This window comes from Syngnathus acus, chromosome 14 (assembly GCF_901709675.1).
Source record: "Syngnathus acus chromosome 14, fSynAcu1.2, whole genome shotgun sequence".
Classification (NCBI taxonomy): domain Eukaryota; kingdom Metazoa; phylum Chordata; class Actinopteri; order Syngnathiformes; family Syngnathidae; genus Syngnathus; species Syngnathus acus.
Genome location: NC_051099.1, coordinates 4783940 through 4793669, shown reverse-complemented (window position 1 = coordinate 4793669; position 9730 = coordinate 4783940).

Here is a 9730-nt window from a genome sequence, read left to right as displayed (position 1 = left end):
TTGGAGTCGCATTGCTGATTCTTTTTCTGCATCTGCAAAACGCATCTGACTAACACAAACCAAAACTTGAATAAGGTCAAGCCGTGTCATGAATGTCTTTGCAACTGTTTGCGACCTTGAACGAACCCTGAGCAATAATGAGCAAACCCTCGCTAACCTTCGCTGGCTTTAAAGAGTAGTGGCTGTTATTTATATTAAAATATTTTTGTAGCACTTGTCCTCATTAGTTTGGTGGGTGAGCTGGCTTTGGGAGGGAGGTGACCAATTGCATGACACAGACAGACAAACAAGAATGCAAAGATTCAAACATGCCATTTATGTTTTTTCATGTGGAAAAAGTGCTTTGTATTCAAATAAAATTGCATTTATTGTTCTGTTGGTTGTAAAATATAATGCCATGGATATAAGTAGTGAAAATGAATTTCCACTGGAGGGTGCTTGAGCTCACCCTGAGAAATAGAACGAAGAGCTCAGTCATCCGGAGGAGGTTGAGGACGAGGCGCCAGTTGAGGAGGTGGTGGCGGCGAGTGCATTTATTCCAGATGCCTCCCGGGTGCCTCCCTGATGAGGTTGTTCAGGGCATGACTGAGTGGGAGGTGATATCAGGGCAGACCTTGGACACATTAGATGACTACCGTATGTCTCACTGCCACACTGCGGCCCCCGTAAACCTGGACCTGGATAATGAGAGGAAAATAAATGGATCATCTTTGTGCTTCATTTTTAAAGAGTAGTTCTGCCATAGGAAAGGTAATGTGATGGTTGACTGATGCAAGAAAACATTGATTGTGTGAGTTTCAAAACAGTATGTCACACAATAAGAGCCTTCAGGTAGTCAAAAACATCTTGATTTTTTCTTATTAGCCCAAAATAATGTTCAGCTTTCTCTGGTTAAATTTAAGAACCAGCCATAATAATGTTCAGCTTTCTCTGGTTACATTTAAGAACCGCACTCACACATCATGAGTTGTTTTTTGAAAATACAATAGATAGTAGTTGCAACCTTTGACCACATGAGGGCGACAACGTGCCGCAAATATATACAGTTTTTACGCCTTTGCGTATTAATCAATCTATCAGTCTATATATCTATCAATCAGTGACGTGCGGTGAGGTTCATGACTGGGGAGGCACTGACGTCATCATTTTCAGGTGTTCCCAATAACAGGCCACTTTATTAGGGAAAAATCATGGTCAAAGCTTAAATGAAAGTGAAAAGTGCCACACCCGCCCTCACCCCCACTTTCTGATTGGCTGTTTGATCTGTGACGTCACTTGGACGCTCCATTAGGTACACCGCCATTTTCAAGTGTACCTAATAACAGGCCACTTTATTAGGGAAATATGGTCAAAGGTCACAGGTGTCAAGCTCTAGTCCACGGGGCCGCATTCCAACATGTTTTCCAAGATTCCCTCGTTAAGCGCACCTGCGTGAAAAGTTTTTGGTCATTTTCACGTTCTGCAGAGCTAAAACTTTTCACGCAGGTGCACTTAACGAGGGAATCACACGGACACTTCATTAGGTACACCGCCATTTTCAAGTGTACCTAATAACAGGCCACTTTATTAGGGAAATATCATGGTCAAAGGTCACAGGTGTCAAGCTCTAGTCCTGGGGGCCGCGTTCCAACATGTTTTCCAAGAGTCCCTCGTTAAGCGCACCTGCGTGAAAAGTTTTAGCTCCTTTCACGTTCTGCAGTAGCTAAAACTTTTCACGCAGGTGCGCTTAACGAGGGGAGCACACGGACACTCCATTAGGTACACCGCCATTTTCAAGTGTACCTAATAACAGGCCACTTTATTAGGGAAATATCATGGTCAAAGGTCACAGGTGGCAAGCTCTAGTCCTCGGGCCGCGTTCCAACATGTTTTCCAAGAGTCCCTCGTTAAGCGCACCTGCGTGAAAAGTTTTAGCTCCTTTCACGTTCTGCAGTAGCTAAAACTTTTCACGCAGGTGCGCTTAACGAGGGGAGCACACGGACACTCCATTAGGTACACCGCCATTTTCAAGTGTACCTAATAACAGGCCACTTTATTAGGGAAATATCATGGTCAAAGGTCACAGGTGTCAAGCTCTAGTCCTCGGGCCGCGTTCCAACATGTTTTCCAAGAGTCCCTCGTTAAGCGCACCTGCGTGAAAAGTTTTAGCTCCTTTCACGTTCTGCAGGAGCTAAAACTTTTCACGCAGGTGCGCTTAACGAGGGGAGCACACGGACACTCCATTAGGTACACCGCCATTTTCAAGTGTACCTAATAACAGGCCACTTTATTAGGGAAATATCATGGTCAAAGGTCACAGGTGTCAAGCTCTAGTCCTCGGGCCGCGTTCCAACATGTTTTCCAAGAGTCCCTCGTTAAGCGCACCTGCGTGAAAAGTTTTAGCTCCTTTCACGTTCTGCAGTAGCTAAAACTTTTCACGCAGGTGCGCTTAACGAGGGGAGCACACTGACACTCCATTAGGTACACCGCCATTTTCAAGTGTACCTAATAACAGGCCACTTTATTAGGGAAATATCATGGTCAAAGGTCACAGGTGTCAAGCTCTAGTCCTCGGGCCGCGTTCCAACATGTTTTCCAAGAGTCCCTCGTTAAGCGCACCTGCGTGAAAAGTTTTAGCTCCTTTCACGTTCTGCAGTAGCTAAAACTTTTCACGCAGGTGCGCTTAACGAGGGGAGCACACGGACACTCCATTAGGTACACCGCCATTTTCAAGTGTACCTAATAACAGGCCACTTTATTAGGGAAATATCATGGTCAAAGGTCACAGGTGTCAAGCTCTAGTCCTCGGGCCGCGTTCCAACATGTTTTCCAAGAGTCCCTCGTTAAGCGCACCTGCGTGAAAAGTTTTAGCTCCTTTCACGTTCTGCAGGAGCTAAAACTTTTCACGCAGGTGCGCTTAACGAGGGGAGCACACGGACACTCCATTAGGTACACCGCCATTTTCAAGTGTACCTAATCACAGGCCACTTTATTAGGGAAATATCATGGTCAAAGGTCACAGGTGTCAAGCTCTAGTCCTCGGGACCGCGTTCCAACATGTTTTCCAAGTGACCCTCGTTAAGCGCACCTGTGTGAAAAGTTTTTGGTCACTTTCACGTTCGGCAGGAGCTAAAACTTTTCACGCAGGTGCGCTTAACGAGGGGCGCACAGGGACACTCTAATAAGGTACACCGCCATTTTCAAGTGTACCTAATAACAGGCCACTTTATTAGGGAAATATCATGGTCAAAGGTCACAGGTGTCAAGCTCTAGTCCTCGGGCCGCGTTCCAACATGTTTTCCAAGATTCCCTCGTTAAGCGCACCTGCGTGAAAAGTTTTAGCTCCTGCAGAACGTGAAAATGACCAAAACTTTTCACGCAGGTGTGTTTAACGAGGGTAACTTGGAAAACATATTGGAACGCGGCCCCTCGAGGACTGGAGGTCGACACCCATGCTTTAAGTGAAAGGTGCCACACCCGCCCTCACCCCCACTTTCTGATTGGCTGGTTGATCTGTGACGTCACACGGATACTCCATTAGGTACACCGCCATCTTCAGGTTCGTTCGCGAAGATTCACGAGTGAGTGACAGACAGCGTTGATGCTATGCCAGCCGACACGTTATGCTGACATTGTGTTAATTTTGTATTTGTTGGATTGTAGTTGATGGTGTTATTATACCCAATGTGTTTGTGTTTGAATAAAAGGTTGAAAAAAAAATCCGTTGTGCTGACATTTGTTATTTGGGGGGACACCAACTCATATAACAACGTAAAACACATACATATTTTCATATAAAGCAGTTAACCAAATGTCAGATTTTTATGTTTTAATTGGCGAATATAAAAACAAGGAATAAAACACCAGACAAGTTTTAACATAAATGTTTATTAAAATAATAACAACAATAAGAATAATAATAAAAGTAAATTTCAGACCAGCAATATAATGTGATATTGCAGTAGATATATTGGATAACAATATATAGGCGTATATATGCATACACGTTATTTAAAAACTACGTGTTATAAAATAAAGATTACCCAAAGAGAACCATACTCTCCCCGTTGTTGCATAACGGCGAATCCCTTCATGCAATAAAGTTAGCCGTTAGCTAGGAGAAAACGTGCATAAAAGGTTGTGTTTCAGTGAGTGGTTCTTTCTTTCCTCGGCAAATCGTAAATCTACATTCTGGTTTACATAGTTCACGCCAGCAGAGAGACGCAACACGTTCACTGACTGATCCGTTGATGCACGGGAAGGAAGGCATAACCCATTGGCTCGTTCGCGAACGAGAAAGTCAGGATTCGTTCCTTCTCGCGATGAACTGGAAATGCAAATCACTGAATCGTTCACTCACAGATCCGTTCCGTTTATGAACGGGAAATGCAATTCACGACTCGTTCGTGAACAGGAAGTTACGTCATTTTCTTCTTCGTTTTGTTTTACGGCGAGGTGGCACCAGCTTCAATGCGCATTGCCGACACCTACTGGTTGAAGTCATATGAACTGAAAAAAAAAAAGAATCACTTTAGGAAGTAATTCGTTCACTCTCGTTCACTGAAACGATTCGTTCTTTTGAATGAATCGTTCACTCACGAGCCAATATTATCCGGCACCTAACCGTGTCACAAAAAAAGGTTGGGGAACGCTGCTCTAGTGTGGCTTATTCATTATTTAATTTGAACTATTTTAATTAAAATCTCATTTTAGCAGTCTTCACACATAAAAACACTCAATAAAGCACATGGAATCAAAAACTTGAAGCATCCCAGGATCATTAGCACCCTCTGCCAGATCCAGAACCTTTTTTCGTAGCCTCCGTAAGGTCGATGTTTTCAATGAAGGCTTGCTTTGTGGATGGATTATACAGGAAATCTGCAAATAAATCCAACATTGTGTGTATATACATAGAATGTATGCACATGCTATCTAAAATATATACAGTACATTCGTATCAATATTTTTTTTTTCCAAGACTCTACAACTCCATAATATTTATATTTTTCCAAAATTGCCTAGACTGCTTTTAGGGCGATAAATCATTTTTTCCACAGTGCAGAAGCAGACTTAATGTTTCAAAGATTCCTGCCCAGACCTGCTGTTCAAACTTGCTATACATCATTTTGAACACGAGGTGGCAGGAGTGCACGATGAAGGCAAGTCTGAGTCAGTGGGAAAGGATGTCAGTGCAGGATATCTCAGCAGGTAGGACTGTCATGTCACCTAACCTGAGGAGAAGCAGTTTAACTGGTTAACTTCCTGTGACCCATCATTGTAATGCTCGCTATTCGCCTGGACTGACAGAACACCGCTCATGTGGTCTGACTGGAACAACAACATGGTGGGTGGCGGAAGGCCACTCCTTGTTCTTTTCTTTCAGAAGGAAACAAAGCCTTGGATCCTCTCTGGTTTAACCCTGCAGCTTCACGTGTATTTACTTTTAAACACAAGACGTCATCTGTCTATGCTGACACACCTTACGCTGGCTGCATCACATGATATGAGCAAACAAGAACATCTGATGCTTGGGTGGCATTGCAAAACAAACCTGCATCATGCATTGTGCAAACAATCCTTGGATAAATATGCATACTTTACCTCCATGCATCGCCTGTTAGGTTGGGGGGAGCAATGAGAGAATGCCTGAAGAACAGCCCCACCCCCACTGAGGCTAATCACATCCAAACAAATGCACTCCTAAAAACACTTTCAAGTGAGCAGGAAAATTCCCCTGATGTTCTTACACCCCGGAAAAACACACACACGCTCTTACAAAAAAAAAAAAAAAGCAGAGCACTTTTGCACTTACCCTATAGCCGGATTACGCTCGGGCCTCTACAGCAGAGTTCATCGTTAGTTGAATTGTTAAGAAGGGAAAGAACATCTAAGAAGCAAAAGGCTGGAGGATTGGTGGAGGGCTGGGAAAGACTGAGATGAAATAAATAACACACTACAAATCCGATGCCGGACCGAGCAACTGTAGACCACATACAAAACAATTTATTACAGTAGACGCAAAACATACCGTTTATATAATCACAAATCAGTGCTGGGGAAAAGTTAAGCATCTGATAAGCTTTTTTATCTGTTGGCTGTCAGCACAGTGGAAACGTACCGTGACGGCCAACTAGGGAGCTGAACACTTTCTTCCAGGGAGAGAATTCCCAGATTCCTTTTTGATCCTCCCACATGGCTGTTTGTTGATGATGTAGCGTCTTTTAGCTAAACGAGGACTGACTCACTAAAAGTAATCACTGGTAATGAAGCATAACATTACAATCACTGGAAATGAAAATATAGGAAAATGAGTCACTGGAAATAAGTGTCAGTGTTGACCTACAGAGACCCACGCAAGACTGCAATGTGACAGGAGTGAGCAGATAATAATTGGATTCTGTTTATCACGCTTGATTAAAGTAATCGCTTCTCCTCAGAAATGCTTTTTCATGACAACGGCTTGTTCCACTCACGCTAAGATATTAAACGTGCATCGCACTGGCCCAAATATTATCGGACGATGAAATGCGGCTTAATCCGACAGGTTTTTTTCCTCTCATTGCATTAGAGGCATCTCGTTGAAGTGACCTTCACCCACCCGATGTAAGCAGGGCCTCATTAGTTCCAAGTTTCAGCTCAAACAGAGCAGACAAATGAGCTTTAATTACAGCAGCGGCACTTTCTTTTTTTTTTTTTTTCCACCCTCGCAACTAGTCAGCCCACTCACATGGACCCTGCTGTTATGAGAATGAGCTTGTGCGAACAAAGTTGACATTTCGGTGTGTGAGTTCTGACCTTCTCAAACCGCTCTTGAGACAGAAGCGGCTGGAAGAGGAGTGAATTCATCCTGTAACAAATACCAAAAGCTTAACACTTATTATATATATCTTGTATTTAATGTGAGCTTCACAGTTCTAGTCAGGAAATTTCTCATGATTAATTTTTTATTTTTTTATTTTAATAATGTAAATATTAAATTTTACATGACTGCGTGGGTGATTGTCTTAAAAAAAATCTTTCATTAATTTCTCATGAATAAAAGTCAGTTGTTTTTATCCAGTCAAGCTCAACGTGACGTTTCACTTGTCTCAACACAAACACTCGATTCCCCAGCGACAACATTACATCAGCACACTATAATGAGCTGCATCATACTGAGAAGCACTTTAGAATTATGATTACCTTTTTCGGGCCCAACACAGAGGGCAAAGAAATTTCTCTCATTATGATCTAGTCAAGTTCCACCAATGCACACTGCAATAGTAAACATGTTTGTTTTTTAGGCACAGAAAATCAGGGAAGAAAATGGTGTAGTTCTCAGTGTTTTTCCATTTTGAGCAATTATCTTTGAGCACCTACTTTATATTAAATTTAGAAAGACATGTGATAACCAGTACCAGTGTAACCTACCTCTGATCCAAAGTCAGCTGGGTTAGCATCAAGCTATACCGTGACCTAATAAGGACAAGTGATATTGAAAATAGATGGCTTGTGTAGATGACAGGATGTCAACATTTTTTTTTTAAATTCATGACAGGGAAATAATAAGTTATCATGGTATTGAGGAAAAAAAATGAAATCTAACAGTAGCCTAAAGCTTTTACACAGCGTTGCATAAATCACAGTTTTTTGCTCGAGACGTTAATAGGTCATGGCAGGCTGCTATTGTTAGAACATTACTGTTTAAGAATTATTATGGCAGCATTCCCTCTCTAAACGTAATATGCAATATTTTTATACAATCAAATGACAGCAGTGTCATTTTCATGGCCATTATTTGTGGTGCATTATAATGGATAACACCTTCCCTTTATCTAATCTGTTGCTCGTAACCTTTATGAATATTATTTCCAGGACCTGCTCGCCGCCTCAGTCTGGGGAAGGTAATTGGAATCTATATTGTGACTGCTGAGTACAAAGCGCTACCCAAGGACTTTCATCATACACAGCACAGAAATTACTCATTTCTGGGGTATTTCTTATTGCCCATTGGAAATCCACTAGGTCATTTACTACCTGAAATGTTAAAAGCGCTTCCAGCAAGGGAGGTTTCAAGTCTGCGAAGGTGGCCTAGGCCAGGGTACGTGTCCAGAATGGAGACGAGACACTAATTGCTTAGCTGGAAATAGCCTAAGGTCGTATGTGTGTTGCTGTGTGTCTGCGTTGGAGGAGGATTGCCCCATCCTGTTAAATCACCACCCTGACCTATGCCCTCGCTGTGGCCACTCAGAGTGATTCTATTGCACATGGATGCACACGGCCAGTGCTAATACATACTGTATGAACACAAGCGTGCACATACACACACGCCATGTATCACTGACACTGCTGTGGTAATAAGATAAGATGACCCCAATCATCAGAGGGAGCAAAAAAGCGGAACTGGAGCCCATTCCTTGGCCAAGGCTCTACGTTTTATCGCCGCCTTCTATTGTATACTTTTGATGACACGGCTGATCACTTGTAATAGACTCGTGTCCAAGTACAAATCACATTGTACAAAAACAGTCGGATTGCGCGGTGTAACTTCGATCTTGCGGGTCACAGTGCTTGAGTCAGCAAAGATAAGCGGAGTGATGAGAGAAAAGATGCCTGGTTGTTGTAATTAGGGAATGGTACAAAGTGAAATACTGCATGTACTGAGACATATTGTGCTCAGATGACTCCTAAAATAACATTAATGGGAGAAATTGGCCAATGACAATGGCACCTTACATGCGGCAAGTTCATGTGGGTGGATGGGAAAAAATACTTAGGGGCATGCACAAGCTGTTCTGATGCTGTTTGACCTCTGAATTGTTTTCCAAAGTGAAATGAGGTCATTTCATAATGTTTAATCATTTGGGTAATTCTAATTGGCAGAAAAGAGAAAAAAATAAAATAAATAAAAATAAACAAAATAAGTAATACAATAATAAATATAATAATAAAATAAAATAATAATGAAAAAACTTGTGCTAGATGTTGGAAAATCTGCTTTTTTCCCTGAAAATAATATTTACAAAAAAATATTCCTACATATAATACGTAATTGCTACATATAATAAAATAAAATAATAAAATAATATAAAATATAATAAAATAAAATATAATAAAAAAACTTGTGTTATGTGTTGCAAAATCTGCTTTTTGTTTAGATTCCCTGAAAATAAAATTTACAAAAAAATATTCCTACAGAATCTGCATGCCACTTCTGAAAGATCAATGCTCGTCGCCATCTTAGCTAGCAGTAGCGCTACGGCTACTCAGAACCCCTCCAACTAGGACTGAGCACTTGACAGCTTCCAAGCCATTGCACGGTTGCAACTATTTCCTCTTCCACCTCCGTCGAGTTGCCCTCACATGACACAAGCGTCTCCTGGGTCTCTTTCACACACACGATGTTCCCGCCAGTGAATGAAATGTCACATCCACTGATGAGCATCACCTCACTGATCCATGAAATTCACCAGACTAAGTCGTCCCTGCCCCTGGAGTCAGAGGGGGGGGGGGGGCGATCTCGAAATAACGGGATGCACTTGGGCTGAGTTTAATCTCAGCATGCTGTTTCACGCATCTCCCTGGGGCACTGCGAAGAAGGTCATTCATCAAAAGTCACATCTTAGTCATCGCAGAGTGTGGTAGAAGTAGGGTCGATACAGTGGGCAACTTTGACACACCAGGCAAAGAGGTCCGCCTTTAACATCTCACTTCATATCGACCATTTGGAAGAGGTGGAAGCTTGTTAACAGCTTCTCGTCCTCTCCAAGTG